Source organism: Hermetia illucens, chromosome 4 (genome assembly GCF_905115235.1).
Source record: "Hermetia illucens chromosome 4, iHerIll2.2.curated.20191125, whole genome shotgun sequence".
In the NCBI taxonomy this organism is placed as follows: Eukaryota; Metazoa; Arthropoda; class Insecta; order Diptera; family Stratiomyidae; genus Hermetia; species Hermetia illucens.
Genome location: NC_051852.1, coordinates 46,104,379 through 46,121,173, shown reverse-complemented (window position 1 = coordinate 46,121,173; position 16,795 = coordinate 46,104,379). Strand labels below are relative to the sequence as shown.

Sequence of the window (16,795 nt, the reverse complement as noted above, 5' to 3'; positions counted from 1 at the left end):
ACCACTTCAACACCTTCCCATCTACTCAGCGATTTAAGATCGGATATAGATTTATTCTGTTTTTAGTTCATGCTACTCTGAAACGAAAACGCCAGACGGTAAACAACAACAAAATTGTACACAGCAAATCTTTGCGCAACCGAATCAAGGCAATAAATGCACTCGTGATAATGATTTTTTTCTCATTCTCATATTTTATATCATTTTTGCTTAGTCAAAAATCGTAAGCTTAATTTCAAGGTGTGGTGATGGCCAGAAAAAAGTATCCGGCAGCGAGTATCATCGGAATTATGTAAGCGCAGACAGTAACTACCAGTTTTTTCGCTGTTACTTTTTTGCTATTCTATGATATTATACAGTTTTTTCCTCCCATCTAAATGCAGCACAAAGCTAACATCTATTTATCTTCCGCAGATTTAAATTTCAACCAGATATTTGCCCCTAGACAATGGCGAAGTGAATTCCGATTTAACCATGATGCAGGTGATTTATTAACGTTCATTTACCCATAATTAAGATTGACTTTTTTCTGAGGGGAGATGCAACTACAGCATCTTGTCAGTGGTGGTCCATTTCCTGAATATGCAACAGATAAATGATGTAAAACAATGATGAGAATTTGATGTGACCCTAATAGTGTGGCTACTTTTATTGCAACATGATCGAGAGACTGTGTTAGTGAAGATAAGGTAGATAAGATTGAATGAGAAAACGGTGAGACTCCTCCAACATGGGATACGGTTTTTGACGTTAATTAGACGGATTTCTGCTATTGCGGAATTCAGCGGAACTTATTTTAGAAAGCGTTGGTCTACGGCACAATTGTGGTATTTAGAAAAATTTCTGAGTGAAAAAGTTTATGTCATTAACCAATTTAGCTTATTTGAGTGTTTGCAAGATTATTTGTTGAAAAATTATTGATGGGCTTAGTGTTGATGTTTCCGATAGATCCATCATTCAAGATTTCTGTGATTTATTGATAATTCTGAGCCTTTGCAAAATTGAAAAACCACGCTTCATTTTATGTAACAAGGAAAATGCTCCTTGACTTACCATATATTTTTTAACTTTTTCTTGTAAAACCACACACTTTTAAGGTTTTGTATAATATAAAATATTTGTAAAAGAGAACCTTATTAAAATCAGTTTACTATCTGCCTATTCGGCTATCTTTTTTTTCCGGAAGTGGAAATCTTCCAAATTCACTGGTACACATGTTCATGTGAGATTTTTACCCACTACAACCACCCCCTAACTCTTGTCCTCTTCCCCGTGAAACCACCGCAAAATATTTAATCCCATCGTGGGCATGGCTCTAGCCTCTCCCGTCGCCCATCGATTAAAATCGTAGCCGCACTTTTGTCGCCTCCTTTGCCTGCCACCATGTCGTTACCTGCACTCCAGTTCTCCTGGCTCGCAAGTATTTTCATAATTATATTTCCTGGTGCTCCTGTTCCTCCCAATGTCTTCTCTAGACTCTTCCCCTCCTCTGCGAAACTAGAACACTGGAAGAAAAACTGCTCCGAGTCCTACGGAATACTGTCGCAGCTGAGACAATTGTATGAGCCGTCCAGTTTAAAGCTATAGGAAGTATTTACGGTATCAGCCAAGTCCCGTGAAAACTGCGTGAGATCAGATTGCCAGGGCCATGCTAACATTAGACGTCTCAAACATGCTGTAAGTTCCTCTGTTTGAGGATTGAAGAGTCCTGATTGCGCATTTACTTGATTTCGGACTGCGCCAAGCAGCTTACTCCCGCGTTTTGTAATCCACGGACACTTCGTTTTGAGCTTAACGCCCAAAGTTAAAAAATCAGGGCTTACGATTTCGTCCAGGGAGAGACAACTCATCAGACGCTCCTCACCGCTACCTTGAGAACAGCGTGGCCGATGGACTCACAGATGTTAACGCTAATCTTATATATATTCGTGGAACCTAACATGACTACGAATTATATCCACCATAGTTCAACCAAAGCTTGGTTGGAGCTTGATTTTCTGTTGAGGAATTGAGGAGTCCCAAGTTCGCATCTACTTGATATCGGACCGGGCCATGTTGTAAATGCTGCTTGAAATTCAACCTCGTATCTATCATCACTCCAAGATATTTAATGGCTGATTTTGAAGTGATGTTATGCTTTTCCATTTTGATATGAGTGATGGTTTCCTGACACCACTTCGTGATAAGCACCGCCTCTGTTTTATCCTCTGCGAGCGCAAGCAGCAGCAGGCCTTAGTTCTGACATTTAACGTAAAAGGTAGAGGGCGGGGGCGGGAAGATGATAATTTGTTTCACGCACCCATCTTCAGAAGCTATCCAACCGAAAAATATGAAAAAAATCATGAAGCTGCCACAGTACCGTGCCTAGGCTCCGAAATACCCTCCATGCCGATGTAAGTTCAAATAAAGTTAATAATAGTGCATTACTATATTTTTTAGTAATTAGCTACAAAATCTGCTTTATGATCATCCTAGAATCGTGGAAGTGTGTGAAACAACGATTTTCAGCCAAGAGTAGAAATAGTCGCTTCCACCAAAATCGTTGAGTGGACTGCAGCGCTGTTCTGCTGCAAGACGGCCTTTTCCAATGAACATAAGGTTTAAGTTAACGAATTCCAGCCGATAGCACTCAGCGATGGCCATCTAGGTTTTAACAGCTCTTCGTACGTAGTTCCTCGTGATGTCACCGGATGCACAAACGGTCGGGTGTTCGCGCCGATGTGTGTTCGGATTCTCAAAGCGGCTCTATTTTCCGTCCCGGTCACGACTCGGTGCAAAACAAATTTCTCTCGAAATGAAAAAACAGTAACTGACAGTTCACTTTCGGCCTCTTCATCTAGCTTCTTCATTCAGGTAATGGGGCATCTAATTTGCTCGTGGCTGGTAGGCGTTTGGAGATTACTTTCAAATTCCACAAAAGGGTTCTACTTAGTATAGCGGTATTCCTGACCAGCTCATTGTTTTCCAATTCTAGACCATATAGCGGCGTTTTTATCCAGCTCATCCTCGGGCTCATTGCCTTCCAACCCATTATGACCTGCAACCCAGAGTTTCTAGCCTAGATTGCTGGCCAATCCCGAGTTTGTTCGCCAGTTATTGCTGGCCTTGCGTGTCGTCCTCGTTCAGTAACACCTGCAAGGCGGTGTCTTCAAACTTTTTCGACAGTCCTCAGGGTTTTTTGCCGTGCAACTCAAAGTCACCCTTTTGGAGGCACCGAAACCAGCATACCCAGGCGCTGGAAAAGTATCTCAGTTGATTTCCACAAATATGTCTTAGTTGACTTGAAAGTCGACATTTTAGCCGAGTAGAAAAATTATAACGCTCATAAATACCGTCACATACCACATACCGTCACCGCTACATACAGACCATTTCATGCTATAAAGTAACTACTTTCACCTCTGCTCATACACATTCTGTTAAAAAACAGCGGGAAATTGATTAAAGAAAAAGTTTCGCAGGACAAATTTGTTTTTTCATATACATACAAATACAAATAATATTCTCTTGCTTTTTTTATTTGCGATGTTTCGGCTCATTCTCTGCCATCTACAATATAAATCATCACACAACACAATCCCTATTATTGTGTCAAATCCTTATTTATCTAATTTCTTTTATTAAAATCCGGTTCCGAATTACATAGCACTCGTGGAAACAGGACCTCGAAAGTTGGAGATCATCGAGAGAAATTATAAAAAGGAAGGAACCACCACGATAAGGCGATCAAGGCAATGATTGATCGCGCTCAAGCCCACTTTCAAAGCAGAACAATAAAGGATAGGAGGTGCTTCTTCTATTATAACTTCGGACAATGTCAATATTGGAGCAGAACGTTCAATGTTAGATTTAAGTGCCAACACTTTCGTGGACGAATGGCCTGGCCTCAATGCCGCCAATTCATTTCCATCTTCTCTAGAGTAAGCAAGGTATAGTGCCACCTTATAGATCTTTTGAAAGTCATGATACACAACAGTTTATCAATTGGCAGCATTCGGAAATTGCAGTGCTTTCCGAGGGTGTTCTAAAGTGACGAGGAGGAAGATGGGACAGCGACCCTGCCGGCGGTGGTGGCACCGGAAAACGGTGTATTCACATTGACTTGCTGATCGTGATACAGTAGGCGAATACTCCAAGGCCTAACTAGGGTGATCGGATTCGAGTCATCTGAAGTGATTTCTGCCACGAACTTTCAACAGAGGTTATATGGTACCATGAAAGCTGGTATAGCCCTTTGACTTTATATGTCCCAGGGGCATTCCTGAGGCATGTGTTCTCTGCCCGGTTACTAGCGGTTGGCTCCCTAGGGTGAGGTTGTGATTATGTCCAAGCGGACAGAAACCTTCGGGCCTCAAGCGTGGAGTTCCGGTTACAACTCGGGTCTCGTACTCCTCAGTTCAGTAGAGATTTGGGCAGGTCTTACATCCACCAGTATTAATGCTGAGCCATGAAACTCAGTGTAGGCTGGTACTGTTGTTGCTTGTCACAGCAGAGCTCTGGCTGTGGTCACAAAATCAATGCGTGTCTCAAGGAGACTGTAGAATTAGGCCTAAACGGAGGATATCTACGTTAGGGCACCGAGCGTAGTGAAATTCCTACGAATCTGCATTTCTGATATTGAAATCGCTTTCCATTTTTAGAAAACTTTATTACATGACGGTACAATGATCCAGATAGTAGAACGCTCACCTCTATATATCGTTTTTAGTTTCAAATCCTGGCGAATGTGTTGAAGGCTAATCACTTCCACAGTATTAAATGCAATTCTAACGAACTTGAAGCTCAGTCTCATGGAAAATTAAGGACAAAATAACCATGAAGAAACAAGAAGATAGAAAATATACATTATATTCATAATGGACGCTTTGGTAATTTCTCCATTTCTAATCGACAGGCGGGTTTTGTAGCAGATAACACCGATTCAGCTTCGATTTCATTTTCAGTATACATATTTGCACGGATAGGTCACAGTGCCAATTTTATTTATGAGATTATAGTCATGCCTGGACTGATGTAGTGAATACTATAGTTGATAGATGATATTCGTTACATTGTTGGTTTGAAATTAGATCACAAATATAGCTCCACAACATACCGCTTTATCATTCTGTAAAAAGGAAATATTTGTACAAAAATCGACCAAAAACCCATTTAGCAGATTCATTGTATTGTAACAATGCAAGCAACCTCTCGAGATCACCATCGTCGATCACGGTTCGATCAGACTATTTTATTACTTAAATTTATATCGTGTACTTTCTAAAGGCTTCCCTCCAGCCCGAAACTTTTTTCAAAGTACCGTGGAGCAAGCCAAGGACTGAGGAGTCAGTACTTCCTACTACTACAATACACGTTGCACAATTACTCATATTAGAGAGATAGAGAAGGCATTTGAACGTGTGCCACATAAAATAATCCGATATGTATTACAGCAATCGAGAGAGAGATTTTTGATAAGGAGAATGCATTGTTGAAAATGGTTCTCATGATTGAAAAATCGGCGACTTTATACAGGACACTAACATGCCAGACGTCATAAGATCATGCATGTATTTTTTTCCGAAATATAAATAAAGAAATGGTTGGTATGTTTTCGTTAAATGGTGTGGAACATCGGAGTCGGTGGGAAATGACCAACAGGTTACCCGATGTATGTAGATTTGAGGACCTCTCAACTTCATCAGGACCACGGTTATGACCGACAAAAAGGGCGAATTCGATTTAGAAGAGCCGACCCCACTATCGAATGGGGCAAATTTAAATGAAATGCCTAATTTTTACTTAGTCGCACAACCCAAGTGGCAGAATATGAAAAGTTGCTGATTCTACTAAACAAAACAGAGATTAAAGTTTCGAAAAATTGTTTCCAATTGGGATTTTTATCTCGAAAATACGAAGCTTTAAATCCAATTTAACGAGTCAAGGCTTCCCATTTTTAATGAAAATTCTTTATGGTAATTTTATAATCTCTGAATTTAAATCTCTTTTATTGTACAAATGTCAAGTGCGCATTATAGCAATTTTTAGGTCTCTTCAAAAACTACAATCTTTCTGCAAATATTTCAAGATGTTTTATGCCACCCGCATTATCTTGAATAAAAGAACTCCGTCTTGAAAGAAACGTCTCACTCCATTCAGTCAACTTTCATAACATTACAAAAATACAGATATTCAGCGCAAGCATTCAAAGTCAAACAATTATCTTGCACTCCTTCTACAACCTTTCCACTGAATGAATTGTTTTTTTCTTTATTTTCATTCGCGCAAATGCATTCTTCTTTTTCTCAGTTTTAGCTATTTAAAAACTTTCTCTGAAAAATACCGCAGGGGAAGAATGATGAGACAGCCATTTTATTTTATTATTTAACGAAAACATACCAACCATTTTTTTATTTATTTTCAGAAAAAAAAGTGCCTGGAAGAAGTTACGACGTCTGGCATGTTTATGTCCTCTATAAAGTCACCGATTTTGTAATCATGAGAACCATTTTCAACAATGCAATCATTCGTCTCCTTGTCAAAAACCTCGTGGTAAAATTTAATTCATAACAGTTACAAAGGGAATTTTGAGGAATGCCTTTTTAATTCCTTTGGCTTTGTGTGTGCTTTTCTGTTAATTTTCCGAGGTAGTGGATTGGAGCAGTTGATTGGAGAAAATAATGGAAAATGTAAGTATAACGTTAGTAGAGGCTCCCATGCATTAATCATGTTTTTGGCTTCTGAATCAAAAAAATTTAAATAATTTATTAATATACTGGGTCCAGGCTCAGTTATAAACATCATCGCTGTATCTGTCATTTAGCTTAATGTAACATTTTAATAGGTTAAAATTAGCTTTCCTTGATTTTCAAAAGAGTCAAATATTCAGTTCGTTGACTAACGTCTTCTTAGTAAAGAGGGTTTTCTCTCGGCAAAATCTTTACAAAACTTGATTGTAGAGTCACAGAATTTCATTGCCCCAAGTAAGGTTACCATTTAAAGTTAAGTTACTATTCAATAATCGAAAGCCTACGACAAGGGAAACTCGCGACTAATTCAACTCCATGTAATTGGCATCTTCTCAAATAATCTTGTGAAATTACTAACATTCCAACAATGCTTAATTTCAATCCACTAATTACGTCTATAATAGAATAGGCTGGAATATCTTCCCATTGGCATAAGATCAAAGACACAAAATGAATTACAATGGAGGCTTTTGGTAGACAATGAAATTCACAGTGATGCAACCATTGTGGCTACATTATTTGACTCCATTACGATTATTAGTCGATTCAATGCAAAAGATATTCCACATTTTCTTTTCACTACAATAGAACAATCTAAAGAGATAAGATGCGCAGAATGACAATTACTATGACCTTTTGCAGTGTGTAAATTGAATGCACAAGCGTATTAAATATGTACATATGAGTACATTCTCGTAAACGTATTTAAGCATTAACCTACCTATGTATATCCATGCCCCATGCACTTGTAGAATGGGAGAGATGTCTGGAAGGGAAGCAGCTAAACAGTTTGTTAATCAGCGATTATCTGCGATGTCGTAACTAATTGTTTGGTTCTATTGTGAAAAGTAACTGCCCATTTTCAAGTGTGAATAATTACAATTTCAATTAAGGCGAATGTAATTTGATGAATTTTTAATCGAGTGGTTAAAGGTCGGAGCCTAGTTTATTCGGAGAAAAGCACAATCAGAGATAGTCTCATAGCTTCGAAGGCTTGAATTATTCACTTTTTCCTGGCAACTTCTATAACGAAAACTGTGACGTAAAAAGAAAAGTGTGGGTCTTTCGAATTCATTGAAAAATAATCAAAATGAATATAAGACAATAGCAAGTCATATTCATGTGTACATATAAAAAAGCATCCCTTAAGAAGGAAGCGTGCATTCAGGAGCGAGAGAGAGGCAGAGAAGATTATTGCCATTATAAGGCGGTCAAAGAGTATTATAGGTCCCAGGGCGAAAGCCTGACTAGTTCCCACGATGGAGTACAAAACCTGGGAAATCCTTACTGAACCAACACCAACATTTCTACTAACAAATCATATCCTCGACTCTGTGTTTTTTCTTAACGGAAAACAGCAGATGGAAAAAAATAAAGCTAGTCTCCTGCGGCTGAAAATGGGAGAAACTGTGCCAACTAGTTCTTCGGGTTGAGGACGGTTTAGGACTGAAACCCCTAGATGGAAAACCATGTTACGAGCCTCGGACAGGACAGGACAAATTATTTGAGTACATTCTCATGGAACGTGTTCCTTGGCCAGAAAGAAAAGTGCTCACCAGCTAGCTGAAGGTTGATGTTACCTCGTTGCAAGAGACGTCCCGGACAGGGACCAGTTTCCTATCTATATATGTATTATAGCTGCCATTTATTAAACCATGTGCGCAGAATAGTCATCGTTGAGGATCTACAACCCATTTCGAGCCTTTCGGTATCTGAATTTCATCCATACGTCGAAGGAGTCATGCTGATGGCAACTTCCGAAATTTGGTTAATTTGGCGACAGTGTCATCGCTCGGTATAGCTCATGGTTCTATCTGATTCACCATTGCCCAAACCCTCGTTTAGTTCCTATTATTCTTGTCAGAGCCCTCTTCTCGAAGGTCGTAATCCTCATTCATTTTCATTTAGTTATTAACCGAGGAAACTGTGGATGGAGCCAACTAAAGAACGTTATCATTTGTATAATCACAAATACACTTGATCCCAGTCATAAAAAAGTCGGAACGGCTGGTTTGATGATGACTGTAAGCCAGGAACTTGAAGGAAGATTATTGCATACCGGGCAATGCGGGCACCTCGAACAATGCAGGCATGTGAAAAGACACTACGACACGTTGGAGGAAGCCTGTTTTACCAATTAGTCAATAAGATTAAGTCATATAGACCTTGATGCTCATCCTTTCTAAACCAAGAGGAAAATCTTATTTCCGAATTTATGAGCACATTGCAGTAATTTATTCAATATTTTCATAAACTGCGCAACAACCAGAATATCGGTGGATATCTGCTTCCGCCAAGTGAAGACAAATGCTGCAACCAATAAGCAAGGAAGAAACAATTCATGCAATTTATCGGCGGGAAAGTCATTCGTCGTCAAGTGCTGATAGAAATACGGCCGAGCTGGTTAAATATGAAGGCAATCGAATAGACCGAACGGTTCTAGGTTTGGGCAGTAACTCAAGGCCTGATGACTGACAACGCTGCATTATCTGCCACAAATGTAAAAAAGGAGATATATTTTAGTGCAACAATTGTAGACGTATATTACTTTGTACTGAGTACTATCTATAGGATACCCTTCACTATGTTGTTCTCACACGCTTAAAACATCATCGGCCTCCACCAGAAAGGCTTCGCTTCAGACAAATGGGTAAACTATTGGAATATGGTCATGGATTTAACCATATTTTCATCGATCCTGTTGTGATAAACATAGCTAGGGTAAAACATGAGAGAATTCGGTATCCTGATAGCTCAGTCAACTCTAATCATTGTGCGCGGTAAGACAAGAACATCACAATCACTCTCAAGATCTTGTACCATTAGCGAAGGTCTAAGATGCCGAGATGCACTATCATCCATCATTTTACTAGGCCTTGGAAAAAGTAGTTTATGATGCTGATGTCAAGAGCGTACCCAATTACTGACCTATGCTAACGATATTGAAGTAGATGGCAAAACAAAATACGTGGTACCAATATCAGTACCAAAACTGAAAAGCGACAGCATCACTGCTTAACCGAAAGCAATAAAGATAGGAGAATACAACTTTGAAACCGTTTTATCCCAATCGTTAAACACACGGTTGTTGGCAGGGGAGAATCCTCCGAAGAATGTTTGGCCCCCTACAGGACGATGGACGATTCCATAGCATATGATGTTGCTTATCAACGAAACTGGCTCAATAGGCTGCGGTAGGCGGGACACCTAATCCGTATGAGTGAAGATGGTTCAATCCCAAAGGTTCATAGGGAAATATCTATGGTAGAAATAGAAAACATAGAAAACCCTACATGAGGTGGAGCGATGGCGTAGGGATACCGAATTTATACGAAAGGTTCAAATTCTGATTACCTGAACTACTAAGTTTATAAATAGCGTGCACATTCTTTGAGGTCAGTAGATTCAGCTTGTCTTACTTCATAGTATATCACTAATATGTATCAATTCGGAGGACACAAGACGCGAGTAAATATTCAACAGACCTTATAAGCTTACTCGCAATATAAACCATACATAGAAGCAGCAGTGTACAATGGTGAACTCAACTGTACCCAATTGCGCTGATGTCAAATATAATCTACTTCTTTCTTAGCACAAAGCTCTCTACAAACCCCAAATAAAAAAAATCTTTCTGAAATTTCGCTTTCAATCTAATAGAGATATTCTTCGAAAGAACTGGAAACGCATAAATAATAAAGTGTGACGTGTAAATCGTGGTATTAAGGAAGGTCAAGATTGTAAATTAGTTCAAGTTAAAAAAGGCCGATTGGCGGATTCGTCAGGATAGAGGCAACTCATCACATACTGTGTCACCTCTATCCTGGGAGCAGCATGACCGAAAGTGAGTGCACGTGGTGATGGTTGCTTTATATAAAGGCAAATACGGCATGAGTGAAAACCGCCTTATATTCAGACCTAAACCAAATCGAAGTGAAATTTTCGTTTGGGGATTGAGGGAGTCTGAGTCCGAATCCACCTGATGACAGACCGGACCTATTGGGGAAAAACGTTCTTCTACTTTTATGGTCCTAAAAGAAAGGTCCGTCAACATCCAAAGGAATGTGGAACAAGTTGGAATCTATCTACGTTCAAAAGTTTCCGTTCGAAAGGCTAATCACTTTAATCGACTTATTCAAAATCAGATGAGTGACAACTATGATGTCAAAGATCATTTTTCCAATTTCTTCATTTCATTTTTCCCAAAAATGGGCGCCGATTGATTTTACCTTTGTAAATAATATTCCCAAACATGCGTTATCTCGGTTACTGAGCAATTTGAAGCCGAAATTTGGCACGAATGACTGGTTCACCTCAACGCCGTAAAATAAGAAAGTTGTCCAATGACATTTCAGATTTCAGATTTGTCTTCAGATATGTTCCAACTGACCTATAAGGATTTTTTTGGGTCAATAATAGTTTCCACAGGCGGAACCAGATTTGACTGCATTGATCTGGTTAAGATTAACCTCATGAGAACAGGACCGTGCATACAAATCTGCTAAAGGCTGAATTATATGCGAGAAAATTTTATACATTCAACTTATCATTTATTATCTTATTGGTATTGTCTCATACCTATGGGCGCAAAAGCTTTGTGCGAGATACTGTTACTTAAAAACTGAAACGGCTGCAAAACCTACTAAAGTGTTAAAAATTCCCAAAAAAAGCAGCAATCAAACATCGTCTGGCGTGACTGAATTTCCATCAAAACGGTGTCGTTGGGGGGAAAAGCAGAATTCTGGCCGAAGCAGCTCAATCTATGCGTAGGCATTCAATACTGTCATTGTCTTTCTGGGCGATGGAAATTGCGATCTTAAACCAGACAGAAACCGAAAAACGGAACTCCTCAGGAAGCGTGGATCGGAGCGCTTTAGAATTTCGAACAAATCTGAATCTATGGCTGCAAAGCATATTCGTTCAACAAACTAATCAACAAGGAAAATTCGGCCCGAGTGCCTGAATGGCATATTTGTTGGCTACTCAGAAAATATTAGGGCATACTGAATGTGGTTGCTGAGAGCAAAGGAAGTTAGCTTTTCTTAAAACTTAAAAATCTAGGACGGTAATGGAGGCGTCTTCGAGCACATGATAGACGAGAGAACTCTCTTCTCATCAACAACGTTTGCCTTCGACGAGATCGAAGTAGCCGAAATTTCCTGGACAACGTGGAGCGAAAAAATATCGAAAATCGAACCCCAGGGAAATTAGAAATCGCCATTGAAGAAGATGAAGAGGGTTAACGAGTCTAGGTTGTCCACAAAAAGCACGCACAGAGAATAAAGCCCATGTCAGTCGGAACTACAGCGAAGTGAAAATTGCTTACAAAGCGCCTCGTTCCTACTCAAAGCGTCGTGCTTCCTGTCTCAGATTCGTAACACTCGTTATTTTGAGTGTTCTTTCCCAAATAGCGTTTGAGTAAATCACCGTTGGCCAATTTTTCAAAAACAGGATCAATACACTCCTAACATACATATCTTTAGACTAAGAGCTGGCTTGTGTATCTCCTTCTTCGCTGTTACTTATTATGAGATTATCTTTCAGTTCGGAATAATTTACCGCAATGTTCCCCGTCCTGTCGCTCTCTATGGTTCTGAGTGTTGGCGAACTATAAAAGACAATGAACGGCGTCTTGCGGTAATGGAGACGAAGATGTTACGTTGGACTAGTGGCGTGACACGTTTTGATTACACCGATCGTGGAAAAGTTACGAGAGAGGCGTCTTCGAAGATATGGTCACGCAATTCGTGCTAACGAGAATTCACTTGCCAAGATTGGTCTGAACATCGAAGTCGATGGTAAACGACCAAAAGGCAGGGTTAAGCAACGGTGGCTTGATACGCTGGATGGGGATTTAAAAGCCCTACCCAGATCAGGCATTCGATAGGGCCAAATGACGAAACCGATCACGACGAGCCGACCCCGTTTGTGAACGGGACAACGGCTGAAGAAAAAGAAGAAGATGTTTCAGTTCGGAATAACCTTTCACGTGCGGTAATTTGTCTTTAAATTCACAACTATTATATAAGCTTTTACTACTCTAGTGAGTCAGAGCTACAATTTATTTTGATCAAACTTTCTCATCGATTCGTATTTATCCCCTTTATGATGCGTATGTATGTGACGGCAATCTGAATTCAAAAATAGTATCCAACAATAAGAAAACACTAAACTGTTGCGAAAAAAGATAGCAGAAAACACTCTCTCTACAATTCTATGGATAGTAAAATTTATATTTGGAATCTTAACGACATGTTTTTATTCTATTCTTTTTTTATCAAAGCAAAGTAGCAGCGACAATTTTAACATTCCGTAAAGAAAAGCCAGCACCAGCACGAAATTCTCCGCGTGATTTCAATGGAATAATCATAAATATGGGGAACAATAGCAATTATTATTCTCAACAAATCATACCAATCAAACTCTTTTATTTTAGCACCTGCAATAATCAGTACCGAGAAATCCTTAAACTTCTATGTACCTGTTGAAAACATACTTGCATAGTGCCTCGAATTCATTTAATATTCACATTCACATGGCCGTTGACTGCAATGAAACCCGGCAATTTTTATTGGCGTTCATTGGGGAATAAACTTCCAATCATTCCATTATGAGTCATCGAAAATATTCAATATAATGGGCGTCTATCTTGGGTCGAAGCTACTCATTGTTCCGACAAATTTGGATAAAATGAGTAGAACAAAAAGAAGCCCACAACACGGTTTTCATTTCAAAGAATCCCCCGCTTCGCCGACTATATTCGGAATAATCTGGAAAAAAGTGTCTGCTCTTAAATTTTAATTTAATTCTTGTTATAATCACAGGTTCTCAACGGTTCTCGTATTATAATTGAATTCTTAGATTTTCCCATGTTTTTACGCTTGTTCTCTGAATTTTTCATCTAACCTTTTGGAATATTCTAGATATTAGATGAGTTGTCTGGGTCAACGTGAGCGATAGGAGTTGAAAATGAAAAGCTGAACATGAGAAAAGGCGAAGAATGCAAGGAGAACTAACGAAAGCATCGCAGTGAATGTTAACAATTAAACCAAATTTTAATGAAAGTATCTTAACAAGATTAAAGTGCCTACATTCCACGCTCTAAGGCAATTTTAGTAGGAAACCTGAGAACTTGTTAGAAACATTCAGCGGCATGGGGTAAGGTGTTAAGCTCATCTTATTTATCTCAGAGGGGTCAACTGATGACCTCACTCTAAAACTTTATTATATATTCGTAAATATTTAGATTTACAATGATATCTGTAACTCCCGCATTGGAAACCAAAAATTGATTTGAAAGTCTCCATATTAATATCAACTTTGCCAATTCTATTCTATTTTTTTCGTGGGAAAGCAAACCATTTCGGAAATTTCCTATTGAAGTATCTTTTATCTTCTGAATTGTATGTCTAATGGTTTGCCAAAACGAGGAATATTAATGATCCATGCATGTAACCACCGACACTTCTCGCTTCTTAGCTTTTCTAAGACTTTTTTGTTCAAGATGTGGGTGGTTTCCCAAAATGTAGGTGATTTAGTTTAGTACTTGCCAAGACATTAATTTATCTGATCCCATTCGTAGAAAATGTACGGTTTGAATATTCAAAAGAATTGCTAGCTAACAACCGAAGCGCGAATGCCAGACTATGTAATGTCAAGGAGACTACATACAATATTTTGTGAGGAAAATAATCTTAAGCCTTTTGGTATTTATTTTAAGTTGGTATTAGACGACTGATTTTCTTGTCTGTTTGTTACTGGTTTGACTTACTCGTCGAACATTCTGCAATAGTGGAATATTCTGTATAGCATAACTTGCAGTGGAATTATCGCCCTTTCTTACTGTTTGACCTATCCATTGCAACCTTTGTCCTCTAGCTCGGAAGCGCGTTTCTTCTTCATTCGGACGCTGCTTGACTCCTAAAATGTTTTAGGAAACATCTAATAGTCCATTAAAGCCCTTCTTATCCTCCCGCCAAATCAACATGGGTAATATCACCGGTTATAAGGAGAAATTATAACGGCGAACGAATGCAGCCCAAATTCCTCTGCAAAAGGAACTGACAATCAGAAATTTAGTATACACCAAATATGAAATAAAAGATTTTATAAGGGGTATGACATCGGTGGTCCAACTTCGGTGGTTTGGTGGGTAGACAAGCAAACTCGCGTCTGCCGGAATCCAACAATCGCGGTGTTTAAGATAATAAAGAACTTGGTCCCTGTACCATTTAATGCCACAAAGTAAAATAGTGGAGTGGGTATTAGATGCTTTTTGAAAAAAATTACAAACTTCGGAGATTAGGACTGATGACAGCCATGATCTCCGGGAGCGGAAATTTGTCGTGCGTTTCCAAATCGATATAACAATGCGCATGTTAAATAGGGTGAGCTCGAACAACATTTTTTCCAACAACGAAACACCTAATGGGGACACAGAACATCCTCACTTTGACACAGAGGGAGACATGTCCTACGCCCACATAGTATGAACCTTATCAAACGAACATAGATAGGGAATCTGTTGCTGGAATTAACAAGATTCATCAAAAAGTCTGCGGATAGTTTCCACAGAAAAGTGGAAAATGTATATATGTGGAAAATGTACATATGTATATATAATAGAAATTGGTATAGTCCATAAAAAGACCAGGAAGGTGTTTGGTGGTATAACACTATTATTAGTATGGTGGCAGGAGCAGCGATTGATTTATTTTTGCGGATAAAGTAAAAACTGGTTGGGTTATCTACTTTAGATGTCTCAAATTCACTTATTTTCTAGTAGTAGAAACCAAAGTAACGATCAAAACAGGTCATAATAGTGCAGGAAATGTTTAGAAGAGGAACACCTCACCAATTACTGCACTGAAGAACCACGTTGTATGTTATACAAAAGGCAAAAAAATGTGGATATTCAGCATGTTACAAGCAATGACAAATTTTCAATAAGGGCCCTGAACCGTATAAGTAAATGATGTCCATACAAATCAATTTCAACCACCGGGATGCAGCTCGGATATTTATATGGCTCTGCGAACTATAGAATTATAGATATTATATAGATGCTTGGGTGAAAGAAACATGGGGAAACCCCACGATATCTTTGGCCACAGTAATAAAGTAAAATCGTCTTTCGAAAAACTATGACGCTCCCGCGAGCAAACGCAAAAGCATCCGCATCTAGGGTTGTTGACTCTCCTGCTGCTACTATAGAGCGGTAATGAATTATGTAATCGATTTATGAACACCTTGGGGCGAATCCTGCTAAAAGGTTTCGCTGAGCTACATATGGTGTTAGTTAACATTGGAAGCGTCCGTTCCAAAGGAAGGAGTCAACTTGTCTGTCGACCTGACAATTGTCCCTGCTTCCTAGAGTATTATCTACATCAACAGTGGCCATTGAGCAATTTTCCTTGACACAGGAGATAGAGGATTCGCTACAGAAGGCATTTCGATATTACAGCCCAGCAAACCGTCTCAGGCAGATTAATTTCTAGTAGTGACCCGAAAGGAATGGTGATGATTGTTTCAGTAAGAAACCGAATTACTGGTGAAACTTAGAAATTGAGACGTTGAGATCGTTCTTCCTCCAAGCATGAAGATGAAAGCCGCACCACCAGAAGGAGGAACGATACAGGGTTACAGGTTTAGTACCAAGCGGGCCATACGCAGAAGCAAGCAAAAATGAAAGAAGAAAGTGTGTCTTGTAGCGAAAGTGTGCGTTTGCAAATTTTCCGCACGCTCTGGTGGGACTATGGCGGCATTTCTTTTCCGCTGAACAGTGAGTTTCTTTGCTGTTTTTAAAAATTTTAAATTAGCATTTTCCATTGTGTTAGTATCTAAAATGGCATTCCATTTTCCCCATTTCATCGTCCGTAGAGTCGGCTTTGATATTTAGTATCTTTGTATTCTTGAAGTCAATTTTGATTGAATTTTTCATTCAGTCTTTGAGCAGACTTCAGCAAACCATATTTGTAACATCAATTTCGCATCTAAACTTTTGACGCAGAGCGGCTTGGACAGACATCTTCAAATATTGGCCTGTACAGGATGTTTTACAGTTCATT

The 16,795-nt window shown here is 39.1% G+C and overlaps 1 protein-coding gene and 1 long non-coding RNA gene across 6 annotated transcripts in view; one reads left to right on the top strand and one right to left on the bottom strand.

Moving 5' to 3' along the window:
- Positions 1–16,795, bottom strand: part of LOC119655696 (ras GTPase-activating protein raskol) — a 426,106-nt gene that overhangs the window by 137,959 nt on the left and 271,352 nt on the right. The window lies entirely within an intron of this gene.
- LOC119655697 lies at positions 110–1,161 on the top strand. The gene is made up of 2 exons (XR_005249942.1): positions 110–292; positions 415–1,161. It is a non-coding gene; the product is annotated as an uncharacterized LOC119655697 (long non-coding RNA).